Here is a 15,228-nt window from a genome sequence, read left to right as displayed (position 1 = left end):
ATATAGACGGTGATATAGAAAGATATAGAACAAGTGAATGAAAGATATGTAGAAAAGTAACAATGATAAAGGAAACAGAACATTGTTAGGTATGGGCAAGGTGAGAACCAGTTACAGACAATGAAACTCAACAGGACGACGTTGAAACTAGTACAGCAACTAGGGTGGGGGAGAGACAGGGAGAGAGGGGATGCAAGGGTAAGTTGAAGCTAGAGAGATCAGTTGTCATACCACTGGATTGTAAGCTGTCCAAGCGAAATATGAGGTGCTGTACCTCCTAATTGCATTTGGCCTCACTCTGATAATGGAGGAGACCTTGGATATTTGGCAAAGATACTTGGGCAAAGTATATTTATAATTGCACACATCCCCGACCCAATCCCATGAGTGTTGTGAAACTGAATATTATCTCATCACTGTTGGTGGGATCTTGCTGTGCTAAAGTGATGACTCATGATTTTTCAATAGAATTGCAATGAATAACACGTCCATTATTCGATTGGCTGTAAATTGCTTCGGGGTTGCTCGGTAATCAAAAGCCTTTCCTTTCTTTTGTGTTTACATAGATGTTATATCACAAAAACGGGGTCTGCATAGAAATTCTTCCCCGGTCAATAGTGCTAAACAATCATACTGCTCGGCACGCTGCTTCTGAAATTCATTCCGTTAAAGTAGATTGGATGAGAATGTTTATTTCAGTGTTACGAGAGTGAAAATAAACGTGGACAGAATGAAAGGCAATAAGAACCATTTTTTGCATTATTTATGACAAGTCTAGTTTAGTTTAGTTTAGTTTAGTTTAGAGATACAGCGCGGAAACAGGACCTTTGCCCCAATGAATCCACACCAGCCAGCGGTCCCCGCACATTAACACTATCCTACACACACCGGGGACAATTTTACATTTATATCAAGCCGATTAACCTACAAATCTGTACGTCTTTGGAGTGTGGGAGGAAACCGAAGATCTCGGAGAAAACCCGCACAGGTCACGGGGAGAACGTACAAACTCCATACAGACAAGCACCTGTAGTCAGGATCGAACCTGGGTCCCTGGCGCTGTAAGGCAGCAACTCTACCGCTGCGCCACCTTGTCACCAGGGACTATCAATGCAGGGACATTCTTAAGTCTGGAGACACAAGGAACTGCAGATGCTGGTTGTAAAAATAGACACAGAGTGTTGGAGTAACTCAGTGGGTCAGGCAGCATCTGTGGACAACATAGACAGGCGACATTTCGGGTCAGTGCCGCTTCCTCTGACATCACTTTGAGGAAGGTTCCTGATCCAAACCTTCATCTATCAATATCTAAGAAGGAACTGCAGATGCTGGTTTATACTGAAGGCAGACACAAAATGCTGGAGCAACTCAAGTTCAAGTTCAAGTTCAAGGCGGGCCAGGCAGTATCTCTGGAGATGCAAGAAAATAAGCCCATATAACACAGAGAGCAATCTGGATGTGGGCCCCAGCGGTGTAGTATTTAAACAACAATTCATTCAAAGAAAGATCAATTCCAGTTTGAAAATGGGTCCCAGACTGGTTGTTTTGGCCTGTAAAATCCTTGGCCAAGCCTAAGCCTCTTCCTGCCAATTCTCTACTCCCTGCCTGCTCCGTGAAAGGCTGCCATTCCAGTTTCCTTCAGCAGCCTTCCTCCATCAAATATCCTTTTTGGTGTGAGATTTGGCGGAGTCAGTCGCTAGTTACTCACACAGGAGATTACATTCGAGACCTCTGTTGCCTTCTCTGGGCTTGTGCCTATGTGGGCTTCCTAGTCAGAACTCTGACTGATTACTCCCCAAGTCCTTACGTCACCAGCTAAACCAGACACAGACTGGGCAGAGATCCTGAGACGCTCCTGATGTTTAGGAATGTGCTGTTCAGCAAATAGTTGGTGGAGGAGCAAGTAGACTTTCTTCAACAGCATTCCTCACTGGTCCACTCACTGCTCTCCAGGCGTCCTGTGTATGAATCCATCAACCACATTCCTGTTGAGGGGAACTATGTGTGTAAAAACTGGGTCATCTTATTACACTTTAGACTTTAGAGGTAGAGTATGGAAAGCGGCCTCCTCGACACAGCAATCACCCCTTACACTAGCACAGTGGTTCCCAACGTGGGGCGTACGCCCCACAGGGGGGGCAATTTGATTTTTAAGGGGGGCAATTGAGTGCGACTGCGGAGGTCTGGGTCCAAATTTTCGATTTTTATTTTTTTGGATTTTCCATCAGGTAAACATATGTAGTTTATGTTTCAGATGTTATTTTGAGTAAATAATTTTTTGGGGGTAAAAAAGGTCTTTATTGTGTAGTTATTACATAATCACCGCGCCATCGCTCTTCATGCACGTTGCACGAAGCGCGCGAGGTCATGGGAGAACCTTATTTATTGAATTGGATTTAGAAATGCGATTCAAAGAGCTTTTGCTAAGTTACCCTTATAATATCTATTTCCTCCATTTTCTCTCAAGGGAAAGCAAGGGGGGGGGTCATCAGTATTTTAGAGGTGATTAGGTGGCAATGGCCAAAAAAAGGTTGGGAACCACTGCACTAGCACTATCCTGCACACACTAGGGACAATTAACAATTTTACGGCAGTCAATTAGCCTACAAACCTGTACGACTTTAGAAACAGGAGCACCTGGAGAAAACTCATGCGGTCACAGCTAGAATGTCCAGACAGCACCCGTGGACAGGATCAAACCAGTGTCTCTGGCGCTGTAAGGCAGCAACTCCACCACTCTATGGTTTTCTCTGGGTGCTCCGGTTTCCTCCCACACTGCAAAGATGTGCAAGTAATGCAGGTTAATTTGGCTTCTGTAAAGTGTAAATAGTCCCTCAAGTCAAGTCAAGTCAAGTCTATTCGTCACCTACACATACGAGATGTGCAGTGAAATGAAAAGTGGCACTGCTCGCGGACTTTGTGCAAAAAGACAAACAAACAAACAACCAAACAAACTACAAACAGAATGGAACAGAATCACATATTCTTTTTCATATTAAATATTGTGGGCGGAAGGAAAAAGGGGGAAAAAACAGCAATCTATTTATTAATTTATTTGTTTATTTTATTTTATATTTTTTTATCCCTCGTGTGCAGGATAGTGCTACTGTATGAGGAGATCGCTGGGCGGCATGGACTTGGTGGGCCAAAGGGCCTGTTACCACGCTGTATCACTAAAGTAAAGTACTTCCATTGATGCAGGGAAGACTAATTAAGATATAATAAAGGTTTTGAAAATTATGAAGGGCTTTTTGATTGAGCAAATAGATTATCGCAGTAAGGATTGCTGGTGAGGGATCAATTTAAATTGAGTGAGGAGAGTACTTTGGAGAAATTTATTTTACCAAGTTGATCGACTGTGAAATAATGTTGCCCGAGACTACGGGGACACTTCTGTGCTGTAAAATTCTGCAGTTATATGGTGCATACTCTTCACCGTTGCAGCACTAACTCGGGGAATTTGTGTGTTAACCCGCATATGTTGAGAACGCAATGAAGCCCTGATCCGTCAGATTAGAATGCACTGCAGAATCTCGATCACAGTTTGGAGATCAGGAAATGGTGCTGCTAAATTAATCATAACACATCAATAAATCAAATACTGTTTCACTGGAAGGCAAGTTTCTCTCTGGCAGAAAAGAAACAGGACCTCACCAGAACTGCAGCCTTTGTTTATAGAAGCTATTTTTTTTTAAAATATGAATGGATGCCACGCAGAATTGGAAACTGACTTAGAATAATGTAGTGAGGTAATGATGTTCTCAGTAGAATTAACCACTACATTACGCAGAAATACTCGATCTTTATTAGGCATGCTGAATAGGAAGAGGTCTCTCCATAGAAGGATAGCTTGGAGCATATTTCCAGAGGAGGTAAGAACATTACAACAGCTTGTGGAAATAATGAGCACTCATCAAGAGTGAAGGAAGCTCCTCGGGGCTAAATTTTCTGTAGATGAGAAAAATATAATTAAGCATTCAATGCATGGTTCTGTTTTTGCCCTTGTTTTATGAAAGGTAGCTTTCATGTAGACCTTACTGTATGCTGTGGGGGCAATTGACAATTCACATCCAACTTGCAGCCAAAACTATTCCAATCCCAGAAAACCATTCCTCCCCCACCTCCGGCTCACAGTCCTTTTACATTTGGGTGTCAAGGTGGCGCAGCGGTGGAGTTGCTGCCTTATGCCCCTGTCCCACTTAGGAAACCTGAACGGAAACCTCTGGAGACTTTGCGCCCCACCCAAGGTTTCCGTGCGGTTCCCGGAGGTTGCAGGTGGTTGCCGGAGGATTGCTGGTAGTGGAAGCAGGTAGGGAGACTGACAAACACCTCTGGGAACCTCCGGGAACCGCACGGAAACCTTGGGTGGGGCGCAAAGTCTCCGGAGGTTTCCGTTCAGGTTTCCTAAGTGGGACAGGGGCATTACAGCGCCAGAGACCCGGGTTCAATCCTGACTATGGGTGCTTGTCTGTACGGAGTTGGTATGTTCTGCCCCGTGACCTGTGTGGGTTTTCTCTGAGATCTTTGGTCTCCTCCCGCGCTCCAAAGACGGACAGGTTTGTAAGTTGATAAAATTGTAAATCGTCCCCAGTTTGTGTAGGATGATGTTAGTGTGCGTGGTGATTGCTGGTCGGCACGGACTCGGTGGGCGAAAGGGCCTATTTCCGCACTGTATCTCTATAGTCTAAAGGCTAAATCATCTACCAACCTCTAGTGGAAACCCATATCTCCCTCATACTGTCATGGACTGTTGAACTTTTTTCTCCCCTAAAACCGATGATTGGGATGGGTGGGAGCGGGGGAGGGGGGGGGGGGGGGGGGGGGGGGGGGGGAATAAGGTCAGTGGGGCATATCTCCGGGTTTTTTTCTTCTTTCTCTATATTCTTCTCGAATTTCTTTAGTAGTTCATGGGTCATTTCTTCTATCTCTTTTGCATCTTTCTTCCTTTTCTTCATTCTTTCCTTTTTCCCTCTTTTTCTTGTTTGATGTATCAATTTACTCTTCTCGATTTATGTATCAATTTACAAAATGCTAAAACTGAAGTACGAAAATGGTATAACTCCCATGCCGATTGCTTTATTCTTGTACAATTGCTTCTAACAAAATAGACATATTAAAAAAAAAAAATGTTTTTTTAAGAACTTTTTTTTCTCCCCTCTCGGACCCGATGCATTAACATATAACTCGCACCTCCATAGATGCTGCTCGACCTGCCCAGTTCTTCCAGCGATCGACAGCATCTCCTGCACTGTCTGGCCCACTGAGTTACTCCAGTGCTGTGTGTCTTTTTTTTGTAAACCACCATCTGCTGTTCCTAGTCTCTTCCAGAGTTCTGTTATCACTAACAAGGATTTTGCCATGACCAGAATGTTCCATCTGAGAAGAAAAGTTGGATACGTTGTTGTTGTTGTAATCTTTGGAGCAGAGAAAACTGAAGGAAAATTTAATTGAGATGAATGGGGCTCAAATAAGTAGGAAGGATATATTTTTTTCTTAGCCGAGGAGACAAAGACTTCCAAGATGGCACCCAACCAAGGCGACTATTAGCGTGTTAGCCACAGAAGCAGATCTACAATCACTATTATAGTTGCTTCACACTTTTAAATCCCTACTCCTACAGATCTATACACTGTGAATGGCTCGATTGTAATCATGCATTGCCTCTGCTGGCTGGTTAGCACGCAACAAAAGATTTTCCCTGTACCTCGGTGTACGTGACAATAATCTAAACTGAACTGAACTGATAGTACAGAGGGCACAGTGTTATGGTAATTGGTAGAATGATCTGAGGGAAGGTGAGGATCTTTATTCATCCTGTGGGAAGTAGGGATTAGTGACACGGTGCCTGAAAGGAAGAGAGACAGAGAGTGTCATCGTCATAGTTTACAGTATTGTGAGGAGGGATGTGCTGGCGTTGGCGAGGAAGTTTACGAGAATGATCCCAGGAATGATTGGGTCAGCATGATGAATGTTTGAAAGCTCTGGGCAGGCACGGAAATCGCTATCAAATCATGGGAGGGGGACACAATTTCTTGGCAGGCCGCGCATGCACATGCGCACACACACACACAGGCACGCGCGCATGCGCACACACGTGAGGCTTCGGCCGTGGGCCCTGTGGACGGTAACATCAGAAGCTGACCTGGTTGGTGACTGACTCCAGCAACAGCAGCTTCGTCTGCCCCGACTCGTGCGGCTTGAATCGGCCCGTTCGCGGGGGCTTTTATTGGCCGGCGGGGGCTTCAACATCGGGAGCCTCGATCGCCTCGATGCAGCAGTTTAATTTTAAGCCGCGCCAGGTGCTGAAAGGCCCCGCGAACGGACCAATTCAGCCCTTAGAAAGCGTCTGATAAAGTCCGGACTTCAAAAAATGGGGGGGGGGGGGGGATTGTCCCCCCACCTCTCGAAGCATGGGGGGGAAACGTGCCCCCTCCCCTGTCTCCCCCAGGATATCCACCCATGCCTCTGGGCCTGTACTCACTGGAGTTTAGAAGGATGAGGGAAGACCTCATTGAAACCTGTGAAAGGCCTGGATGGAGTTAATGTGGAGTGGATGTTTTCACTAGTGGGTGAGTCTGTGAAAAAATGTTTCCTCATCTCAGTCCTAAATGGCCCACCCTTTATTCTTAAACTGTGACCCCTGGTTCTGGACTCCCCCAACATCAGGAACATTTTTCCTGCATCTACCCTGTCCAATCCTCTAAGAATGTTATGTGTTTCTATAAGATCCCCTCCCATCCTTCTAAATTCCAATGAATGCTAGCCCAGTCGACCCATTCTTTCATCATACATCAGTCCCTCCACCCCAGGAATTAACCTGGTGAATCTACACTGCACTCCCTCAATAGCAATAATGTCCTCCCTCAAATTAGGAGACAAAAATTGCACACAATACTCCACGTGCACTCACCAGGGCCCTGTACAACTGCAGTAGGACCTCCTTGCTCCTAAACTCAAATCCTCTCACAATGAAGACCAACATGGCATTGCCTTTCTTCACTGCCTCCTGTACCTGCATGCTTACTTTCAGTGACTGATGTACAAGCACACCCAGGTCTCGTTGCACCTCCCCTTCTCCTAATCTGACACTCGTCAGATAATAATCTGCCTTCCTGTTCTTGCCACCAAAGTGGATAATCTCACATTTATCCACATTATACTGCATCTGCCAGCCATGCTTTTGCCCACTCACCCAACCTATCCAAGTCACCCTGCAGCCTCATAGCATCCTCCTCGCAGTTCACACTGCCACCCAGCTTTGTGTCATTTGCAAACTTAGAGATGTTACATTTAAATAGTTTTTTGATGTTCATGAATATCACACAGTTTTGGCTATAAATAATTCAGGTGCGAATTTCTAATTTATGGTTATATCTCTGCTATATTTAACAGTAACCTGAAAAAGTGAATGCTAATTTAAAGTGAATGGCTCCATTTGTCTTTGAACAAGATGTACACAGAATCCCTTGCAACTTTTAAAACTTGCGATAGACACAAAATGCTGGAGTAACTCAGTGGGACAGGCAGCATCTGTGGAGAGAAGGAATGGGTGACAACTCGGGTCGAGACCCTTCTTCAGACTGAGAGTCAGGGGAGTGGGAGACATAAAAGATATGGAAGGGTGGGGTGTGGAAACACAGATCTAAGGGTACGATGATTGAGGATATGTAGAATGGTCCAGTTAGCAGAGGGAAAACTACAGCTTTTACCAGCGACATAAATGCATACACAAGTAATTCGTATGTAATAGTAAGTACATAAGTAGTCTTGGCAAGAGATAGAAACATAGAAACATAGAAAATAGGTGCAGGAGTAGGCCATTCGGTCCTTCGAGCCTGCACCGCCATTCAATATGATCATGGCTGATCATCCAACTCAGTATCCTGTACCTGCTTTCTCTCCATACCCCCTGATCCCTTTAGCCACAAGGGCCACATCTAACTCCCTCTTAAATATAGCCAATGAACTGGCCTCAACTACCTTCTGTGGCAGAGAATTCCAGAGAATGACCACTCTCTGTGTGAAAAATATTTTCCTCATCTCGGTCCTAAAAGATTTCCCCCTTATCCTTAAACTGTGACCCCTTGTTCTGGACTTCCCCAACATCGGGAACAATCTTCCTGCATCTAGCCTGTCCAACCCCTTAAGAATTTTGTAAGTTTTGTAAGTTCATGGTCGAGAGGAGTTGTTGAAATGTTGAAAAACATGTTGAAACATTTTCTGCGAGCAAAAATTGGTCAGCATGGAGAAAATCGATATTTTTTTAGTCGTAGGTCTAGTCGAAGTAGGCCTTAGTAGGTCGGCATGTTATCGTAGGCAATCGAAGGTAGTCAAGATAGTCGTAGATAGTGTTATTATTTCTCCATTGCACCTTTTTCTTCAACTCCTGAAACAGCTCAGGTGGTATTCTGCTAAAGTTTTTAAAAGCAGCCAAATCTTCTTCATGCAGCACATTTATCAGGTTTTCATACTGTCCCAACCTGAATCTCCTTTGGAAGAGGGGTTTCACCCACTGAGACCTCTTCTTGGGCTACCTTTTCACCCTTGTTCTTGTACTTCTGCCTTCCGCAAAGCAAAAGGGTTGCTGCAAGAAGCAGGGATTGTATTTTTATTGCAAGCATTTTCTTTACGGGTTCCTCCCTTGCACACATGGCTTGGGGTGATTTTAAACAACGCCCTGCAAGCCATTTTATAGTGAAATTACATTGGAAGATGGAACATTCAAGAGGGGATCGCTGACAGTGAGAACGCTGATGCATTTTGTCTAAACTCATTAATCTGAAGAACAGTCAGTGAAGTATTCAATCATTGTAATGAGTGGCCTGTACAAAGTACCAGCACCACTCCCAGTGTTAAAGACTGTTTAATAAATGTGAAGGTGCCACCAAGTGTTGTACTTGCTATCTGATGTACTAACAGCATGATCTTATCAGTCTAAACCCATTGTTAATCTTCTCAGCATGAAGTACTTTCTTTGTGCAAAGCCTAGAAATAAGTCATCAGTCTATTTTGCCAGCAATAATATGGTGTTAAGTATTTTCTCTGATGTTGTTCAGAAAATGCTGCAAGATTCCAATACAATGCACATGTTCCAATACAATGCCAGTTGTGTTCCTTCGGGTTACGAGCCGAAACTGCATCTATTATTTTTCTCCAGAGATGCTGCCCGACCCGCTGAGTTGATATGATATGATATGCCATTTATTGTCACTATACATGTACAGTGAAACTGAAAGCTGCTCGTACTCAGTGCATACATACAATTTTACACAAAAAACAAGAAACAGAAAAACAAAACAGAAGGGAGATGGGGGGGGGGGGAATAGGTGCACAAATTCTACGGCGCTACATACATATATACATATATACAGATGGAAGTCCGTGTTGGGCGGTGTAGTCAGTGCATGTGTGGATTTGAATTTATGGTAGATATAATTCTCGGGAAGCAGCTATTCCTGAGTCTGTTTGTCCTGGATTTGATGCACCTATAGCGCCTTCCAGAGGGCAGCAGGTCGAACAGTCCAAACGCAGGATGGGAGCTGTCTTTGGTGATCTTCTTTGCCCTGCTAAGGCAGCGGGAGGTGTAGATGTCCATCAGGGAGGAGTTACTCCAGTATTTTGCATCTATATTCGATATAAACTGGCATCTGCACATAGGGCGGCACGATGGCGCAGCGGTGGAGTTATTGGCTTTACAGCGCTTGCAGCACCGGAGACCCGGGTTAGATCCCGACTACGGGTGCTGCCCGTATGGAGTTTGTACGTTCTCCTTATGACCGTGTGGGTTTTCCCCAAGATCATCGTTTTTTTCTTCACGCTGCAAAGACGTACAGGTTTGTAGGTTAATTGGCTTGGTATAAATGTAACGATTGTCCCTAGTGTGTGTAGGGTAGTGTTAATGTGCGGGGATCGCTGGACAGTATGGACTCGGTGGGTCGAAGGGCCTATTTCATAAATGATAGGAGTAGAAATAGGCCATTCGGCCCATCAAGACTACTCTGCCATTCAATCATGGCTGATCTATCTCTCACTCCTAACCCCATTTTCCTGCCTTCTCCCCATAACCTCGGACACCTGCACTAATAATTCCGCGCTGCATCTCAAAGCTAAACTAAAGATAAGAACAGCTAGTGTTAGGGGTTGAATTTCCAAGATCCGTAGGGATTTTCCTTTTAGTTTATAGGCTTTGAAGTATCACGGTTCAGCTGGGCCTCATTCTTCTCCCAAGGCTTGTGTAGGGATGGAAGGCGTGGAACCGGTGGAAAGGTCCTCTCGAGGCAGAGGAACCTGTGCAGGCCCCCTGAAGAACCATGCACACAGAGGCATGTTCCGTCAATGGTTCAACAGTGCTTTATTTCTCACTTGTGCAACTGCACAGTGAAATTATTTTTCACATATACTACTCACGTGGGCACCGCCATTTTTAGCCCAATTATTCAAAGTCCTAAGTCCGGTCAGCCCGCGCGCTCGATGTACTGGGGCCAATGACGCCTCTCTCCTCTCCTCGCCTCGCCCGGCCATCTTTGTGTCCCGTGTGGGCACCTCCTGCAGCCAACCTTGGAGGCAAAGATCCTATAGTGGAGCAAGACAGACCACTCCTTGCAATGGCCGAACGTATAGTACACAACGGAACGGAACGTGGGCCTTTTTTTCATCCATTTCAGTAATCCGACCCGACCCGACTCGCAGTGTAATCAACGTTGCGGGGGAACAGTTTGTGTTAATAAATTATAATTCTGAAAATGAGGAGAAGATTTTTACCAAATATCATTTTTCTTTACGAGGATGTTTCCGTAACTGGCTTCCGTCTCCGCACTTGTATCCTTGCTCCGCTATGGGATCTTTGGTGCGGAGACGGAAGCCGGTTACGGAAATGGGGCCGAAAATTACCAATGAATCTACCCATGACCGTACCACGTATTTTTCGTCGAGTGATCTGTCTAGCTTGCTATAGGATCTTTGCCGTAGCCAACCTTGGAGGTGCTGGAGGCGTTAACCCGGTTCATCCTCCCACCGGTACTTGCTGCACACATCCAACGTCTCCAGCTCCCTCCTGGTTACGCCATTAAATGAGCCTTTGGGCGGGTTCCCGGTCCCACCGACTGACCAACCTATGGGGGGGAGGGGTCCTGCTGACCGACGAGCCAGCACCTTGCGGGTGGTTTTCGGGTTAGATGCAGACATGTAGCCACCAGCGCCAGCTCATTTCTTGTGCAAGATACAATAAAGATCTCCCAGGGAAGTGCCTGTAAGCATGATTGCCTTCAATGAATGCCTGCCGTTTTACGAGCTTCACAGTGCCACTGTATCTTCCAAGTCTGAGTGCAAACACAGAAACTATCAAAAAATCTCCCGCTTTACTGGTGGAACTATTCTTGCAACAGTGAGCAGCAGAGAAATAAATACAACATATTTCAGCAGTGGCAGAGGCAGGGATCAACAAGCAAGGATTGTGAGAGTCAGGGTGATTCCGACTTAGCTTTTGGAGAAATGTTTGTTTGGTTCATAGAGTGATACAGCATGGAAACGGGCCTTCAGCCCAACTTGCCCACACCGGCCAACATGTCCCAGCTACTCAAGTCCCACCTGCCTCCGTTTAGTCAATATCCCTCCATACCTGTCCAATCCATGTGCCTGTCTAACTGTTTCTTAAAACATTGGGATAGTCCCAGCCTCAACTATCTCCTCTGGCAGCTTGTTCCAGGCACACACCACACTTTGTGTGAAAAAGTTGCCTTTCAGATTCCTAATAAATCTTTTCCCCTTCACCGTAAACGTATGTCCTCTGTTCCTCAATTCACCTACTCTGGGCAAGAGACTCTGTGCATTTACCCGATCTATTCCTCCCATTATTTTTTCACCTCTATACGATCACTCCTCATCCTCCTTGAGTTTTTTCAGTGGAAACTTTGACAAGATGGTGGCGCAGTGGTAGAGTTGTTGCCTTACAGCGCTGGAGATCCGGATTTGATCCTGACTGCGGTAGCAGTCTCTATGGAGTTTGTACGTTGTCCCCGTGACCGCGTGGGTTTTCTTTCGCTGCTCCGGTTTCCTCCCACACTCCAGGTTTGTGCAGGTTTTTAGGTTAATTTGGCTTCTGTAATATTGTAAATTGTCCTTAGTGAATGTAGGATAGTGTTAGTGTGCGGGGTGATTGCTGGTCAGCGTGGACTCGGTGGGCCGAAGGGCCTTTTTCCGCACTGTATCTCTAAACCAAATTAAAAGAAAAGCCCACACGAGTCCTATCCTGTCCTCGATTAGTCTGGGTTAGCCCCTCACTCACAGAGGCCATGGCCTGCAAGAGTACTGGTTGTGTAGAGGTTTGATCCTGAGGTCGGAGATATATGGTAAGATGAGGAAGGTTCATGGTACAACCCTTTTTATTTGGAGTCTTTCTGATGATCTGTACTCGCTTCCAGTTTATCAGCTTGGAAGCACTTGTCCTTTGCATGACTTCTTTCTTTCACTTTATTTTGGGAAGGAAACTGCTGAAATCATTAGGGTGGGTGAGGTGAGGATCAGGGGGATTCAGGGGTCGAGTGAGAGTTCTGACCAGGAACTCAATATGGGTCAGTCATCCTAAGGTTTGCTTGGCGTGTTTGTACGACATTGCATCTGGTGTTGCCGGTGAAATGCGTCAGACTCTTTAAATAACACGCACTTTGAGTGTTCAGCATTTTTTTAACGCTGTTTACTCAATGAAAGAAAAGTGTTTAAAATCCAGGAATGAGTGGATTGGCGGCGGCGGCGTCGCTGGGCCTGTACTCGCTGGAGTTTAGAAGGATGATGGGGGACCCCATTGAAACTTACTGAAGTGAAAGGCCTAGTTAGAGTGGATGCCGAGAGGATGTTTCCACTAGTGGGAGAGTATAGAATCAGAGGTGATAGCCCCAGAATAAAAGAATAAAATAATCCTTTAGGAAGGCATTGAGGAGGAATTTCTTGAGTCTGACGGTGGTTAATCTGTGAAATTCATTGCCACAGAAGGCCTTGGAGACTTAAGGGCCTGTCCCACACGCAATTTTTTCGGCGACTTGCCGGCACCCATCATAGTCACAGTAGGTCGCCGAAAATGTTACAAATATTGAAAATCCAGCGGTGACCAGAGAAAGGTACGACTTTTTGGGCGACTATTCACAACCATACAGGCGACATGTTGCGGAGTGACACCTGTTTGGTCGTGAGTAATCACCCAAAGAGTCGTACCTTTTTCTGGTCGCCGCTGGATTTTCAACGTTTTTAACATTTTCGGTGACCTGTTGTGACTATGACGGGTGCCAGCAGTCGCCGACAAAAATCACGTAAGTGGGACAGGCCTTTAAGTCAATGGATATTTGCAAGGCAGAGATAGATAGATTCTTGATTAGTACGGGCGTCAGGGGTTATGGGGAGAAGGCAGGAGAATGGGGTTAGGAGGGAGAGATAGATCAGCCATGATTGAATGGCGGAGTAGACTTGATGGGCTGAATGACCTAATTCTGCTCCTATCACTTGTGAACCTATGAACAATGTGGTCAACAATCTCACCAAGAACAACACGTGGATGTCATGTAACGACTCATATCATTTGTCCATTGGAGCAACAGGCCAAGTGTCTAAACGTGGTCTCACTAGTGTTCTCCCTTACTCCTGGGTGCTCCTGTCACCTTGGAACCGCATCCCAAACTATGCTGCTGCTAAATTAATTGAATAGTTAATTAGAGAGGAGTTAATGGCCATATGAAAAATGAGACAGATGGGGAGAAATTCTGAGCAGACTTGATGGCCTGAGCAGCCTCCTTCTCTGTTTATTTTAATTTAGTTTAGAGATACGGTGCAGAAACAGGCCCTTCGGCCTACCAAGTCCGTGCCGACCAGCGATCCCCGCACACCAACACTATCCTACACACACTAGGGACAACCTACATTATAATTCATTTCACTGCACCTACATGTGTATGTGATGAATTCAAACTGACTGCATTGATTGATATGGTTTGATACCGAAGAATTAACCTACAAACTGATTGAGTGTGGGAGGAATCCCATTGGTTCGGAGAACCTAAGCAGGTTACTTACAAACTCCGTACAACAAGTACCTGTACAGTGGAACCTGGGTTAGAGGCGCTGGGAGGAATCTCCAATTACGTTACTGTGAGCCCAAAAATAAAAGAAAAAAAGGTATATGATTCACATCTGGAAGTACTATATCGATAACTCATTGGTGCTACAGACAAGTACCCGCCCAGTCACTGACTTCATCCATTCCACCACTAACTTCCATCCGGCACTCAAATACACCTGAACCATTTCCGACATTTCCCTACCATTTCTTGACCTCACTTTCTCCATTGCAGGTGATGTCCTCATTCTTCAGGGAAGGGGGCTTCCCCTCTTCTACTATAGAAGAGGCTATCACCAGGGTCTCTCCTATACCTCGTGACAACCGAAGAAAATGCTACACTTGTCGCTTTACCTCCCCCCTTGACTCCATTCAAGAACCCAAGCAGTCATTCCAAGTTCACCTGCACCTTCTCCAATTTCATCTATTGCATCCGCTGCTCTAGATGTCAGCTGCTCTACATCGGTGAGACCAAGCGTAGGCTTGGCGATCGCTTCGCCCAACACCTCCGCTCGGTTCGCAATAACCAACCTGATCTCCCGGTGGCTCAGCACTTCAACTCCCCCTCCCATTCCGAATCCGACCTTTCTGTCCTGGGCCTCCTCCATGGCCAGAGTGAGGACCACCGTAAATTGGAGGAGCAGCACCTCATATTTCGCTTGGGCAGTTTGCACCCCAGCGGTATGAACATTGACTTCTCTAATTTCAGGTAGTCCCTACTTTCTCCTCCCCTTCTCAACTCTCCCTCAGCCCACTGGCTCCAGCTCTTCCTTTCTTCTTCCCGCCCCGCCCCATCCCCTCTCCCCACCCTCACATCAGTCTGAAGAAGGGTCTCGACCCGAAACGTTGCCTATTTCCTTCGCTCCATAGATGCTGCCTCATCCGCTGAGTTTCTCCAGCATTTTTTTCAACCTTACATATATGAAATCTTTCTTGTATTTAGTCTCTTTCAATGAACTCCAAAGTTAATGGTTGAGACCAAAACTGAACTGCAACAAAATATTCTATGTTAAGTAATTGATGTGAGATATTGGTTGTCAATGCAATAACTTAAAATGTTATTCAGCGAATTTTACTAGATTTAAGTGTATTTTACCTGGGACAGCAAAAGTCAAATGTCTGCATTT

At 45.5% G+C, this 15,228-nt stretch overlaps 1 protein-coding gene across 1 annotated transcript in view; it reads left to right on the top strand.

Annotated features, from left to right (window-relative positions):
* Positions 1 to 15,228, top strand: part of tgfbi (transforming growth factor, beta-induced) — a 69,878-nt gene that overhangs the window by 20,610 nt on the left and 34,040 nt on the right. The window lies entirely within an intron of this gene.

Source organism: Leucoraja erinacea, chromosome 11, assembly GCF_028641065.1.
Source record: "Leucoraja erinacea ecotype New England chromosome 11, Leri_hhj_1, whole genome shotgun sequence".
Taxonomy (NCBI): Eukaryota; Metazoa; Chordata; class Chondrichthyes; order Rajiformes; family Rajidae; genus Leucoraja; species Leucoraja erinaceus.
Note: the sequence above shows the minus strand (reverse complement) of the source record. Positions and strands in the feature narration are given on the sequence as shown.